We start from the raw sequence: 15,627 nt of genomic DNA, 5'->3' as shown, positions 1-15,627 counted from the left end.
CTGTTGGTGTTGTGACACAATATTTCTGCATCAGCTGTATCAACAGTATTGCTGTATGACGGCTTAATTAGGTCAGTCAAAACAATATTATTGAGGTTCTGAAAGATCTTGTGGAGTGATTTCTGACTCCCTGTTGGCTCTCTAAACCTGTGGAAAGATTGGAGCTTCATTATGAATCTCCTGACAATAAGTAGCAATCATGTCACTGGCAGCTTTCCAAGGCAACATGGGGAACTTATGGACTTGTCACACTTCCAGGGTGTTGGAAGGTGCCAACCCAACTGTGATTCACTACTGATTGCTTTTGCTGTCACAGAATCCTTTAAGGCTTCAATCCTTTGGGGAAATCTCACGGAGGATGCTTGGCAAGATGTAAAGTGTCAGCTAAAGCGTCATGTAACAGGGTAGATAATTTGGTAAAAGCCAAGCTGTTCAGGTTTTTTAATGGTTTAATCTGAACCACTACCGTTCAACTTTTTTTTTAATTAAAGTAATTAAGAGGGTGGTTGCAATGAAACACCTTCAGTAGGTTGTTTTCCGCTTATGAAAGAATATGAGGGTTCTCAATACTGATTATTCTCCTCCCCCTTTTCCCTCTAAGAAATTGCTAATAGTTCATATTAATTGAGCTAGCTATCTGCAAATCTGGGACTCTACTGGGGCTAGCATAATTAAAGAAAAATCTTTGGGTAAAACAGCAGGATCTGGAGGGAGTTTTATTGGTTTATAAAAGTTTTGTGCTTAGAAGAAATGGCTTCTTACCTCTTATTCATGTATCGGAACATATTTAAACACACTGACAAAGATGTTGGTCCAGAGTGTAGCTGTATATGGTTACCTAAATTACTTTGGATATATAGTTCCATAGCGGAGAACATAACTTACTGCTGTAGGAATATTATAGGAATTATAACAATAGATTTCTTCTATTAATCAATTCCAGTGAACTATTTTGATTTTATTGTAGTCATTAAGGAATATAGGGAGTCATTGTGGGATACTTCATTGCATGCAAGGATTTAACAAAGCAAACTACATAGTTCTAAATATTTTGATAAATAATTGGTTAATCAGAAGAGAGCTGAAATAAATTCACATATTTAAACCTATTTAGTATTTTAGAAAGACAGACAAATTTTTGCTGTTCTGTACTGACTGTTCAGATTCTGCAATAAGGAATTATTAGATATTGAACAAGCCTTGGGAGAGACAAACCTTACGGAAGATCTGATATTGTTTCAATCTATCTTCCTAAATGCCACATGCTTGTATTTAAAACCCCCAAATATGTACTTTTGGCACAAGAGATGGGTGATTAAGCATCACAAGCTATGATAATATTATAAATAATTAAAAAAAAAATCTAAAGGGAAAGATGAATGTGTCTGGGCATGAATGTGGCACATCTATTTTGTAGGTTCTAATAAAAAATTATATAAATACTGCATTCTGGAATTGACAGCTTTTTTTGTTCCCCACTAAGAAAATATTCCCACATAGATAATGATTTGATAATCATAAGTTCATGATAAAGTGACTGGGACACTGTTGGAAGGCCTCCTACACTTCAAAGCATATGACCACAGCTGATAAAATTTTAGGCTTGGCCTGAAAAAAAATCTAACAGTATTTGTTACATAAAACACTTCAAAGATGTTCTGGTACAAAGCAGGAAAGGAAGCCAGCTGAGAAAGTAGGTTGGTTGTTTGAATGACTGATTATTATCTCTGCCTAAAGGGACAAGACTAATACCCTGAACAGAAACCTGTTTAGCTGGGAAAGTCAAGTAACTATTCTCTGAATTCGGTATTCTTACGCCTTTTGGAAAGAATAAGTCACTGTGTATTCTTCAGGTCAAATGTGATTTTTTTTAAGCCATCCTGCACAGAAATAGGAAAGCTTGGAAAATACAGGCTGTCTGCCAGCAAAAGAAGATTGTGAACAAGTTAGCAAGAAGAAAATGCATCTTAGTTACAATATTGTCAAATAAATGCAAGAATGACTATATTATCCCTCAAATTGAACAGGAGAATATTGTGTACTGTTTTCTATGGTGATTTTTTTTTGTATGAATCTATACAGAAAAGTCACAACTGGTCCAAAAGAAGCTGAAGTAAATGTCAATGATCTTGAGTTATAAAATAAATATTACTTTTCATCAAGGTGTTAAATTAACAGCAGCATCACTTGGCCTTTTATCTCTTTCTTTAGTGCTGTACATGGGCTAACAGCTCTTCCTCTAAAAATCCTCCTCTTTGATCTTAAAAATGCAATGTTGTGTTGAAAATAATAGTATTTTTTCAAAGTAGAGAGAAAAAGGTCATAACTGAGGGGATGCCTGGTAAGCATTTTGTTTTTCTATGTTTTACTACTAATCTGATCATGATCAGCAATTCCAAGCTTTTATTTAAATTGTGAAAATATCATGTGGACGAGCATTTAGATCTGCTTTTGTTCCAAAATTTAAGTTAGTGTTCACAGGGATATCTGAGATGAAATGAAACTAATTTTGTTGAACTGATATCAGTTCTAAATTGTGAAGTAATTACTTGGCTCATTAACAACAAACAAAGGTCTACCTGAGTCATTCTATCAAACTTTGAGATTAACCTTTTACATTTCTCTTCTGGTTTTGGCTGGAGTGGAGTTAACCTTCTTGATAATAGCTAGCATGGAGCTATGCTTTGGATCAGCTTCATTCGGAATTAATTCAAATGACAGTTGTCACATTTACATCATGCTTATTTTTAGAGGTTTGTCTTATAGACCTATTCCTTTTACCCGAAATAAGATCAGCTTTGATCAAGATATCTTGAGTTTTTAATGTGCTTTTACTTACATTTTTACATTATATTAATTTAAACTTGTTAATGAATGGAGTAATCTGACTTTTGGAAAGTTTTATTCCTTCAGCTTTACACTATTTCCAATAATACTAATTTTTTATGGAAATAATATTTATCATTTTTATAGCATTTTCCATCTCAAATGAGTTAACCTGCTTCACATACTTTATATTATAAATGGCATGCCTTTTCCACTAATGAAATTCAGTCAGACAATATAGCATTAATAGACAGGCTTTTTACCCTTTTTCAATTTCTATCCTGCCAACCACATTTTTAACACTGAAATTTGTTTTTCTGCAGACACATATGTCTCAGTGTAGCATGGCACTAATATTAACAGAAATATGTGACAGTTGTGTTAATCACTGGGATATTGATTGACACAGAAGATTCTTATACCACAAGGCATACCAAGAATAATATAAATATTTTGTTCTTATTGCTGAAAAACAGCAGCAACAACAACAACAAAACTTTGAAACTAGTTAGGAGAAGTAGTAGAATTTTTTCCCTTTAATTTTTTTTTTTGACTGTTAGGAGGTGGGGAATGCTTGGAAGGGATAGATAGAGGAATGACTGTTGAAAACAGAAGAATCCTCTAGACAACTGAGAAGATGAACAGAAAGTAGATTAAAGGGATCAGTAAAACTACTTAAGAAATTTTTTGCATTTATAAAGAGACTAGAAAGGAAGTAATCTGTTTTAACCTTTTGTTTGTTGGGTTTTTATTTTTTAAAGCAGTTGTAGGGATTGAGGGAAAAATACAAATTTTAAGTGTTTCTGATTTTTCTACATCATCCATTTTTTGCCTTAATTGTCTCCATTAAGACTTTTGGCTTTTTGGTTTTGTTTTTTTTTTTTTTTTTTCAAATTCTTATCTCCATTTATAATTATTTCCATTGCTTTCCTTTCCCTCTTGGCCAATATTTTTCGAAAGCAAACAACTGAATTTGACTTACTTGTTTAGGTGCACAAAATAAAGGTTTCTGAATTGTGATTGATATGTGCACAGTGGCTATGTCCAACTGTTGATGAACATGTCCTTGCAGATATAGAATCAGAAGCTAAAAGCTCTGCCACTGAGCAACTAGAGTTGCAGAAAACCCAAAATATCCCTGATGTGTGAGTTTTAAATGTTTATTTGAACATGTCCAGTTTTGGAGCAAAGCCAAAGACCAATTGTCTGGGAATGTTTTAGGATAAGTACTCTGTGATTTCACAACAGAACATACACTGCATTAGAGCTAACTTCTTCCCTTCTCAAGTAATACTTTATTTAACTTTTGCTTAGGTGAAATCCAATGATGAGGTCATGGCTTCTCAATAATGAAATGCATTTAAATATGTAATTTAAAGGAATTATTAGTAATTTTCATTATTTGGATAGATGACTTGCAACATGGGTTATTTAAGCTATCAAGTTTTATTTGCCTATTTGAATACCCTTGTGGAGAATATAGTGGATATTTTGATATGTGTCTCTATCATCATATCCAATGTATTTCCTTTTACTTGTATATTTTCTGCTGTAGTAGAAGAAACCAGCAGGAATCAAAAGCTTCACAAAACTCTATCTTTATGCATGATGTACATTTTTTTAAGAAATAAATCCTAGTCATCTTGACAATGACTATGACAAAACATAGTAGAATGTCAGGCTTTACTAGGAGCATTAGCAGTTCAAAAGATGTTAGCTACTCTTTCTCAAACCTTTGAATTATAAACTTACATCATCATTCTTTATTCCTTTCTCTTCTCAGACTATTTCTGGTAGAAGAGAGATTTATGCATAATTATGGTTGTTAGACTATATTATGAAAGATGTATATCTCACATCTATAGCTTGTTATAGGATACTTAAGATAAATCAGTGATCTTTGCCAACATATGCCACTCAGACATTCATGTGCACATAAGTATTCAGAGTTGTAGCTAAAAATACTAGTGTAAGCTATCAAGTAAATGAAAACATTCTAATGAATTCAGCTCTTATTAAACTCACCCACAGAAGTCAGGAATGTTGCTTAATATTGTCATGAACTTAGAGCTAAATTCTTATTTGTGTAAGAAATGAACTCACATGAACTTTGAAGTGGCTGCTAATGCCTCCCTTATCATGTTTATGTGTATTTTTAATACTAACTGTTCAAGAGATTATCTCAAATTTGCAAAGTATCACCTAGTTCCTTTAATATCAAATATAATGTTATTGGAAATACAGACAGCTCTTGTATGAAATTACAAAGTTGGCATTTCTCTCTTTGAAGAAAAATATATTGCAGATTCCTAGGCATAAATTAAAATCTGTACCATTAAATATTACTTTTGTTATTGTATTGAGATGCTGGAATGTGTCCATTCCATGTTGCCCAGAGAAGGGGAACAAGGCTGGTGGAGGGTGTGGAACACAAGTCCTGTGAGGAGTGGCTGAAGGATCTGGGGCTGTTTAGCCTGCAGAAAAAGGGGCTGTGGGGGGACCTTACCATTCTCTACAAGTGCCTGAAAGGAGGGGCAGCCAGGTGGGAAATGGCCTCTTCTCCAGGTGTCCAGTGACACGGTGGCTACAGTGACAAGAGAACACAGTCCTAAACTGTGCCAGGGGAGGCTCAGGTGGGACATCAGGAAGAAAATCTTCACAGAAATGGCAATTGAGCATTGGAATGGCTGCCAGGGAAGTGGTACAGTCACTGTCCCTGGAGATGCTTAACAAAGTGCCATGGTTTAGTTGACAAGGTGGTGTGAGGTCACAGGTTGAACTTGATCATCTCAAAGATCTTTTCCAACCTGGTTAGCTTAGTGTGGTTCTATGATCATTTATCTGCTTTTCATAGCAGTGTGGCTGCTGCACATGCATAACAAAACTTCCATCAGTGTATATGCACAGAGTTGTTGTCGTGACTTACAAACAAGACAGCGTATGATATATTTTTAGAAAGCTGTGGAAGCTTATTTTGTTGCCAAAGATGGTAATTTAGCCACTGCATAAAGCATTTTGGGGAGACTGGGAAGAGGAGAAAGTTGCATGATTTTCAAATATGTCCATGATAAACACTCACAGGACAATGCATTTGAATTCTTAATATAATTTGAAATCTTTATTTGGGCTTACCTCACACATGACTAGAATTTAATATTTTTAAATTTGTTTATATATATTATCATTTTGCTTTTAATGTCTCCATTTCATAAACAGATGTACGTCATCCATAACCTTTTGCCAATAAAACTTCTGGGACCTCTTTCTAATATTGAAGACTACAGGAGATGTTCTTCCCTTTCTTTGCCCTCCACAAATAGCTGAAAAAAAAAATCATGTAGCATTTCCCAATGGACCTAAAACTTTCCTTCTCACTGTAATGTTTTTAGGAGAGGTTATTAATGGTATGATAAAAGGTCAAACATCCCTCTTTATGGTTTTGGTATCATAATTTACTACTAATTACAAAGTAAAAACCATTATACCTTTAGAAAACCGTTGGAGTCTTTTTTTTGTTGTTAGTTGGTTGGGGTTTTTTGAACTCTTCCAGAAGAGATGAGTTACTCACATCATTCTAGTTAGTGATTGTGGATGAAAGAGGAATAGTTTGCGAGGGAAAATAGCTGCAGAGTGTGAAGGACATAGTGCCCTCAGTACCAAATGCCCTTGTCAAATCTCCTTTGAACAGTGTGTACTGGATTGATTGCCCATTTCAAAAAGGATGCCCATATGGCAGAAGAATGAGATAGCTATTCCTGTTCCATGGAAGAGCATCAAGAACTAAACATGTGCCTTGACTGCTTTTTCCCTTATTGCCAATTAATTTTAGTTTCCTCTCATTAGAGTAGTTTTCATGAAATACTGAGACAGACTTGTGGCACTTATTGTTATGAATTGTATTAAACTTAGCAGGACTGTCCATATTTAAAAGGTCTGATGAAAGTTTCATTCCTAGAACTGAACTAAGAGAAAACCCGAAAATATATTAGAAACAAAATGGATTATCCCTTTAGTTCTGCTATTGAAAATAGGATGACAGAGGTAGCCAGCAGCAGCAAAAAATGCAAGTCTAGGAGGGATTTTGAAAGAGTCTTCTGACAACCAATGCCACAATATAATTTGACTGAATCACATTTATAGATCAAGATGTTACATAAAATATAAGCTTGTCTGGATCCTTGAAGCAGACCAGGTGGACCTGAGCCTTTTTCACTTTTATGTTGTTTTTAGGCAAGTTCATCAAATGTATATGGCCTGTTATTTAAACACCTGTGCTATCCCATTGTTGCACTGAGGCCACACTTTAGGGAGATGAGAAGGTAGTTTTTAGCCTCAATGTTCCTTGGGAGGTTCCCGTGTTTCCAAAAAAACATGTAATACAAAAATTAATATAACAAAAAGCAGAGAAGAGATGTATACGGCATTTTTTTTAAAGTATATTCATTAACAATCTTAGTACTTCAGTAAAATATGTGATGCTCTGAACAGCTACCAGTTTTCTGATACAAAATTTTATGGTCGGTTTCCCTGTAAGTTGTTCTCAGTCTTATCACCAAGATGTTGGGTAAAAACCCAAGCTGGTTTTAGCTGAGATAGATTATTTTCTTAGCAAGGAGCTAGATTTTCAATTTGTGCTGAAACAGTGTTGGTAATACAAAGCTGTTTTTGTAACTGCTGAGCAGTGCTTACAGCATGTCAAGGCTTTTTCTGCTCCTCAGCCTACCCCTCCAACAAGGAGACTGCGGGTGCAAAAATAATTGGTAGAAGACAGAGCCAGGATGGCTAACCCCACCTGACCGAAGGGGTATTCCAGATCATACAACATCATGCTCAGCATATAAAGCTGGGGAAGAAGAAGAAGCAGGGGGCATCTGGAGTGATGGCATTTTTCTTCCCAAGTCACTGATACCTGGGATAGGGCTCTGTGCTCCTTGGGATGGCTGAACACATCCCACATGCCTGCCCATGGCAAGTGGGGAATGAATGCATTGCTGTGTTTTGCCTGTGTATTTGGCTTTTGCTTTCCTTATTAAACTGTGCTCATCTGAGCGCATGGATTTCCTCACTTTTACTCTTCTGGTTCTTTCCTGAGGAGGGGAAGTGAGTGAGTGGGCATGTGGTGCTTAGTTGCCAGCTGGAGATAAACCACGATGTGAACAATCCTCTGTCCAGACTTTATTCTAAAAGTATCAGTGCTTGTATTCAACACTTCAAGCATGACTGAGATTTTGCTGCCACTTTTGCAGTTAAAAATCACCTCAGGTGCTGTGATTGGTGTACTTGTTTTGTATTTACTATAGAACAATTATCATTCAAGTCCATCTTATTAAATTAAAATACTACTGTGAATATCCTCATGGTTTTGCTTGTTTGAGTTTAGGGTTTTTCCTTAGCTCCTGTGTTCCCATTATTATTTCAAATTCATAACTTTAAGAAAATAAATAGATGAAGAGAATTAAATCAGCAGAGTAAACAAAAAGAATGAAAGTAGATATTTCTGGAATGAAATGTGCAGGATTTTTAATACTTTTCTGTGGTTTCCAAGAGACTTAACATGCTGCAACACTGATACTACTTAGCAATTTAATTGTCTTCATTGGACCATACAGGTAATTTGTAACTAGGTGTGACCATTAAGCACTCAGCATGAGTTAAGGAGACAGTATTTGGAATAAGGATGATGTCTTAGTCTAATAGGTTTAGTTCTGATAGCCTGGCTGGCTTTCTGCACATTTAATTTCCTGTGTGCTGCCTGTCAAAGTGACAGGACTAATTTCATTACTTTCTTCATCTTCCACATGTCAGACAGAAAGACAGTTTTAGTTGTGGGGAGAAATGGCCAAACGTGTCCCTTTTTTCTCCTGCCCTTTACTTTTGAGATCCCCTTGTGCCCTTTAACAGAATCAAGTGCCAAGTAGGAGGGCACAGGCTGGCCTAAGCGCATGGATGGGTTTCTGCAGTGCGTGGGCCATGCCCCTGTCATGCATGTGAGGAAGCTGTTCATACATTTATCTAGGTTGGCTGATCCAGACAGCAAGCAGAGCACAAAGCTGAGACTTGTTTATGAACTCAAACAGCGCTCTGTGGTAGTCAGTAGTTGTGAAGGCTACATAGGACCTAGCGAGACTTGGCTTAAAATCTAACTACGTCAACTACACAATAAAGATTTTATCTTTATTTTTTAAATGTACATTGGATGAAGGAAGAATACATGTAAAACAGGCACAGATTCAGTTTGGTGAACTGAGGCATTCAGTTATTGAAGAGATCTGTGCAGTGCCAGACTGGGAACTCTCGTGGATTAATTGTTTTCTGCAGATATTCTCTTGACTGATTTTAAACCTTTAAGCAGATCAGTTAGATGCCTTAAATTAACTCAGACTCTTCAGGACAAATTCAAGTTTTTATTTTAAAAACTTGTTCATTTTTTGCTAGGGAAAAAGACAGCTGAGAGCAAGGCAGAGGTAAACAAGGTAAACAATGTTTAATGTCTTTCCTATTACTAGTCATACAATATTTTAAAATATGATGAAAGACAAAAGTTAGATGATGGATAAACAAATTAGCTTTAGATTTGCCAGGAAACACTGCACAAAGCTAGAACAACTGAGGAAAAACTACCAATCTTCAATGGAATTTGTAAAGAAACATATGTATGCAGTCAATATAATTTCTAAAAAGTGTTTTTAAATTTTTTTTTCAAAATATTTTAGAAATTGAAATTAGGAAAAAAACTCCATCTTTTTTATTTTTACGAAACAAATAACCAGACTACCAAGATGGGATTTCTTTTGCTTGGCTAGTTGGGTTTGGATTTTTGGGGTCTTTTTTGTTTGTTTTTAGGTTTTTTATTTGGTTTGGTATGGTTTGGTTTTTTTCATGGGAGCCATTTAGATACAGAAATACAAGCATGGCCCTCTTATGAAAGTTATTTTTCAGAAAAAAATAACAGCTTACTTTGAATTTCAGATTTTATTGGAATAAAAGCATGACATTGACATGATTTCACACTAGTACTAGTAGTAGTGTATTATTAGATTTGTAACATCAATTTTATTACATTCAAGGCTGGGCTTTCTTAATCTACTGCCTTTATTTATAATGTAAATTTAATTTAACTTTTGAAAAGTATTAATTTGTTTTGAAAGTCCTCAAAATATCCTTAAATCCTTTCAGAACTGTTTCTTCCTTTCACAAGTATTACCACATTCACTTTTGAAGGTCAAAATACTTTCAATAGTTTTACAGGCCAGATGGTAATGCCTTTGCATTTGTGCTTCAGACTTTCACACTGTGCCTCATTCCCATTGAAATTAGAAGGAATGGGACATCTTGGCATGAGTTCATAGTATATGTTAGTAAGGCACATTAGAGGACAGGGACTATTCTCTCTTCGCATTAGTAATATTCCTACTTGTTTTGTTGCCTGCGCCAGCATATTGGGTTTCCCTTAAAAAGAGTAGACTCCAAGCAACTGTCTCTTCCCATTTCAAAAGAGGAATAAGAGGAGCATGGAGGGAGTTTTGGATGAATTCTTAGTTTTATGTTGCACTCAAATCGTAGTTTCAGAGATATTTTATCTTTTGGGACTTAAGTTAATGCATTATTTGGACTAAGTCCAAATAATTAAACTGTATCCTAACTTGAGAATTTTTCATATTCTTGTTCTTGTGGTAGAATTTATATTTCCAAACTATATTAAAATGGCAAAAAAAACCTTTTGATGGATTTTATTTACTTATCTCTTTCACAGATTTTAGCTGCATTTGCTATGAGGCATAGCTATAATGCCGATGGTAATTTTAATTTTATCTGATTTCAGTTATTGAAGTTTAACAAAGACAGGAATGCAAAATTTGCTATGTTAAAATTATCTCAGAAACACAGAGATGAACACTGTTTTTGCTGTTGGAATGCAGTTCATAGCTGAATTTCATATAGCTAACATTTCCAGTCTCCTTTGATGGCATTTTTGGTATATTTTTAAACAGACATTCAATTTTGGTTTTTATTAAAGATGAGAATTCCAGGAATCTACAAGACGGAAATATCCGTTTTACAAAAACATGTTTTGCTGTTTGCATTCCATATTTTGTAGGGCCTTTTTATCAAGTTCTTGAAAAGTTAGTCAAATTCTTCCACTTTTCAGCTGTTGAGGCTCTTCATAAGTCAACAGATGCACCTGGTGTTTCTTGGAAATTAGCATTATTCCTGGTATGATTCAAACTCAGCACTGATCTTCATTGCTCCCAGATGCCTTCACCTGGCTGCAAGTTCCAGGTGCTCTCTTTCCTAGCTGAGACCACCCTGTAACTCCCTGTAATTCTCACCATGCTTAGTCACTCAGAAAAAGAGACTTTGTGCAGCTGATAAAAGTTAAATTAGGTGATATCTTTGACTATCATCCTCACTGTTTGTTCCTAAATACACATTGACTGAAAAAAAAAAAAAAGACAAACACTCCCCAGTAAGTTCTTCCCATTGTACAGGAACTTTTTAGAGATTCCTAACTTTTTATTGCTTCAAAGAAACAGCAGAGAAGAAGAATGCAGATTCCCATGCTTTCCTGGATAGGAAATCAAGGCTGAACTTGTTATGCTTTAAGGAAAAGCCTGAAACAAATCCAAGTCCAACTACTCTAATGTGGTTTCCCATTTGACATTGAATGTCATTTTAGAAACCTCTGAATTCCACTTTACCTCAAACTGTGCTCATTCATATTACAGCATCCATTTTCTCACTCTAACATTAATTTACTTGTGTATTTTGTTCTTTGTATTTTTCTGTTTACTCAATGTTTAGAAAGTAATGACAGGGCTCCTTTTGGTCAATATGGTTCCTAATAGCATCTTGTAAAAGTTCTAACTGCAGATTGATAAGCTGTGATACAGAATTACTGATCTTAGTGGAGTCTACCTTATGATGATATTTGTGATTATCTGTGTTGAGGTGGGCTTATAGAATTCATGCAGGCTAAATTAAGTTCAAGGAGTCTGAAAATAGTGTACAAGATATCAAAAATATTTTCAAATATTCTTGCCATATTTTAACATTTTAAAAAATGTTCATTTGTTGTAAACTTGTTTGACCATTTGCTCAAGACATATTTTAAATGAATCTTAAGTTCCCACTGAGACTTAGAAACAAGTGGATTAATAAATGTGTTTTGCTATTTATGTTAGGTTATCCAATGTCCAAAATCCCAAGAGAGTTAACTTGTTGTGTCATGTATCCTGTGTAAAGCCTTCTGTGCTTAAATCCAAAATTGCTGTCTGGCAGGGTGAAAGATTTTATTTAGCATTCCTTAGTGAATAGAATAGAACATAACCTCTGTTGGATTAATCTATAGCCATTTCAACTTTTATTCTAATTGTCCTCAAAGGTGTGGTTTTATCTCTAGATAAAATTTAGCTATAACAGGTTGCATATTCACAGGGACTAGGAAGCTGGGTTTTGCACTTTGAGTCTGATGCCAGTGTAATAACAGGCAACATGCTAAAGGTTCACTGTCTGATTAGCTGTCTGTCTAGGGCAACAATACGCATATAAAACTTCTGAAATTACTGATGCCTTTAATGTAATGTGCTTAAAAATATATCAAGGATGTTACCATTTCTCTAAATGCTTCATTCTGTTCATTCTGTGAGTAATGAATTTACATTTCAAAACTTCAAAATATTCTACCAAGCAGAATTTTTACTTTCCCAGTGAACAATAAGTTAAAGGTCAAAGTGTATTGATACATATGAAGGCCTGTTTTTTACGTCAATCAGTTTGCTGATAGGAGTGCTCATTATGCTGGCAGTAATGGTTTATGTACAAGCCTGCGTGTGCCTATGTGGGCAAACACATCCATTGCAAACTTTTCTATTTTATTTTTGTTCTTCCACAGCTGTTCCTACATATATTTCTGCTTCAGTAATGAAAGAGAAGTCTCTGCCAAGTCAGCCTGGATCTGCAACTGTAAATTAGGCCCCTAAGGATTCACAGAATCACCACTTTAATTTTCAGATTTTCTACGGAAAGATACGTAACAGCATTTCTAGATCACGTCCCAGTGCTTTGTGCACACACACAGCGATCAACTGGAGATTGCCATCCCATGAAATATAAAATCACTTCATCTTGTCTGACTTCCAAAGAGTTTAAATCCTACACTGAGAGAGAAATTATGAAAAAGAAATGTTTGTGGTTATGTTTGGGATCATGCTGGTTAGCCACCTGCTAACCAATCTATCCCTCTTTAGTTTAAATGTTTTCTCCTCCAATAAGTGTGTGTTCAGCCTCAGGGCCCATCAAAGCCCCATATTTAGGTTTGCTGGCCTTGCGATGTGTTGCACTCAGCTGCGGAAAGAGAAATTCCTACAGTGTTCTCTGCCTGCCCTTGTGGTAACTGGCTGGCTATGTAAGAGACATCTAGAGATTAGCAACTACTCATAATTATTTTATAATAACATCTCAGTCATGCTCTTCTCTTTGTTAAATGTGAACATTAAAAAAATAAAAGAAGGGATTTTTTCTCTTTTTCATGTCAGACATGAAAAATTCTTTGTACAGAACCAGAGGTTAACTTAACTAGTCTTGGAAGTTTGATACTTTTCTGAGGCCAAGAGGTTTAGCATACCTTTTTAGCATATCCTTCAAATTAAAACTATGGCATCAGTTCTGTCAAAATAAAATACTTAAAACCTCCCTATGAGACATGCAATTATCTGTGCTAAAAATATCCCAAACTTGTAAGCTATTGTAATGTTATGGTAGAATTTTTGGCGTTTTTGTCTCACATAAACTTATTTCTTTAATCTTGGAATAATAGCTCTATTTCTGAGATATGTCAACCTTTTCTTCCCTTCAATCTTAGGTGAGGAGCTCATTTATAGAAATACTTAGGTTTTCTTTCATCACAGCAAGGGTATAGTGAATGCTTAATAAATATTTAAAAGCCCCATCTGCCAGAGTAAACTAGCACAGGCAAAGCTTCCATGTCCTTTGGAGGTGTTTAGCCCAACATATTTAACAGCAAATCACTGTTCTAGGAAGTCGTATCTTGTTTTATATGGGAATAAACTGAGTTTTTTAAGGCAATAAGTTATGAATGACATGCTGCTCGGACAATCAGGTCTTCACAATGAACAATTTTCTTGGTAGTATGAATAAAGTAGAAAAGATGAAAATTATTTTTTTCCCTGAGTCTGTTGGAGTGTAAAATATTGCCTGTGTAGTCAGTATAATAGATTGTACTGAGGGGTTAATTCCATTCAGGAATGAAATCTAAGGTTTCTAGAGAGTGGTAAGCATGTGAGGTTAATAACTTGGCACAACAGCTTCTTGAGAAATCTTTTTTTATGGTATAGCTAGCTCTGACAAATGATGACTATATTTGTCACTTTGCATTCTTGTTCAAGTGGTATATTTTATTCTTCATTTTGTTCCTTAGGGGGATTGCTGAAGTGTGTGACTGTATTTGGAAGGATTAGACTATCAAAGGGTAAAGTTATCATTCATATGAATGTCATTCTTCATAGAGTATATAAAATGTGAAATATATCAGATGGTCCAGACTGGAAAGAATCCACAGAGATGCTTTTTTCAGCAGCAAAGAATGATTGTTTTGATTTCCAGAATGCCAATGAGTGCAACAACAGTTGCTGCTCTAGCAGATCTTCTTCAAAAGTCATTTAAAAACAGGGGAATGATAGGAGAAACTTTTTCTTTGTGGATTTTAAGTATCATAATAAAATGTGCAAGTCCAGATTCACAGTTTTGCAAATCACATTTAGCTTTCATCTAGAAATAATTAAGCTAAAGTTTCAATACTGTTATACTAAAACTGTAGTTCTATAATCAGTTGAACTAAATCTGAACACCAGAATGATCTAGAGAAAGAAAAAAAGCCTTGCCTCCAAGTCTTTAAAATTTAGTTTAAGATTTGATGGCATGGAACTTTTTTTAAACTTGCATTTATTGCAGTATTTGAGATGTCCTTAGTTGAATGACAAACTTATTGATGGTGTGATTCTCCACCTTTTCATGTACTACATTCAATCAGGGGTTGTTTTTCTTTTTTGTCTGTCCCATCAATTTGAGCAGAAGTGATAAATTAATAGATAGTTCCCACTTGCTTCCAATTAATGACCTGAAGAAAGAAAAATGTGAATAATTTTGAGATGTGTTAAAAAAACTCATTTATCTCTGGATTTGCATGACTGAAAGCATGGAGTGAAATTGGATAAGAATACAATATATTATGCAAAATCATTTCACGTTAACCATGGGCAGGATAAGATGGATTTTTGTGTTGAAATAACCAGCAATTTACAAGAGTCACATTGAATCCTGTAAGTTACATGAGAAGTCTTTAAAAGCAAATTACAGAACTGTTATTGTACTTGACAAGAGTAGTTTGGCAATGCTCTGAAAAATACACAAGAATCACTGAAAAACTAGTTTCCAAGATATCTTGTATTGACCATACTTTTTCAAGTTGATATTTTTCTTAAGACCCATTTATCTTTGATTTGTAAATCAGGTCTCTGAGAGTGCAAGTAGACCAGGAAATCAAGACAATAGCAAACTATTGAAAGATAGCAGAGGACAGTGAATGCTTTTTTGATGTATTACCCACACTCGCAGCACTTCATCCTTGTGGTATGGATCCTTTACAGCATACAAAGGAAGACTAGAAATCTTCCACTTTCTAATATTTTCCCTAACATTGGTCATTTGAAACATTTATGGTACATAAAAATAAATCTGCTTCTGTCTTAGCATAGAGAGAAAAATCAAATTATTCAAAGACAT

This window comes from Zonotrichia leucophrys, chromosome 2, assembly GCF_028769735.1.
Source record: "Zonotrichia leucophrys gambelii isolate GWCS_2022_RI chromosome 2, RI_Zleu_2.0, whole genome shotgun sequence".
NCBI lineage: Eukaryota > Metazoa > Chordata > Aves > Passeriformes > Passerellidae > Zonotrichia > Zonotrichia leucophrys.
The sequence above is the reverse complement of the archived record's forward strand: the minus strand, read 5'-3'. Positions refer to the sequence as shown.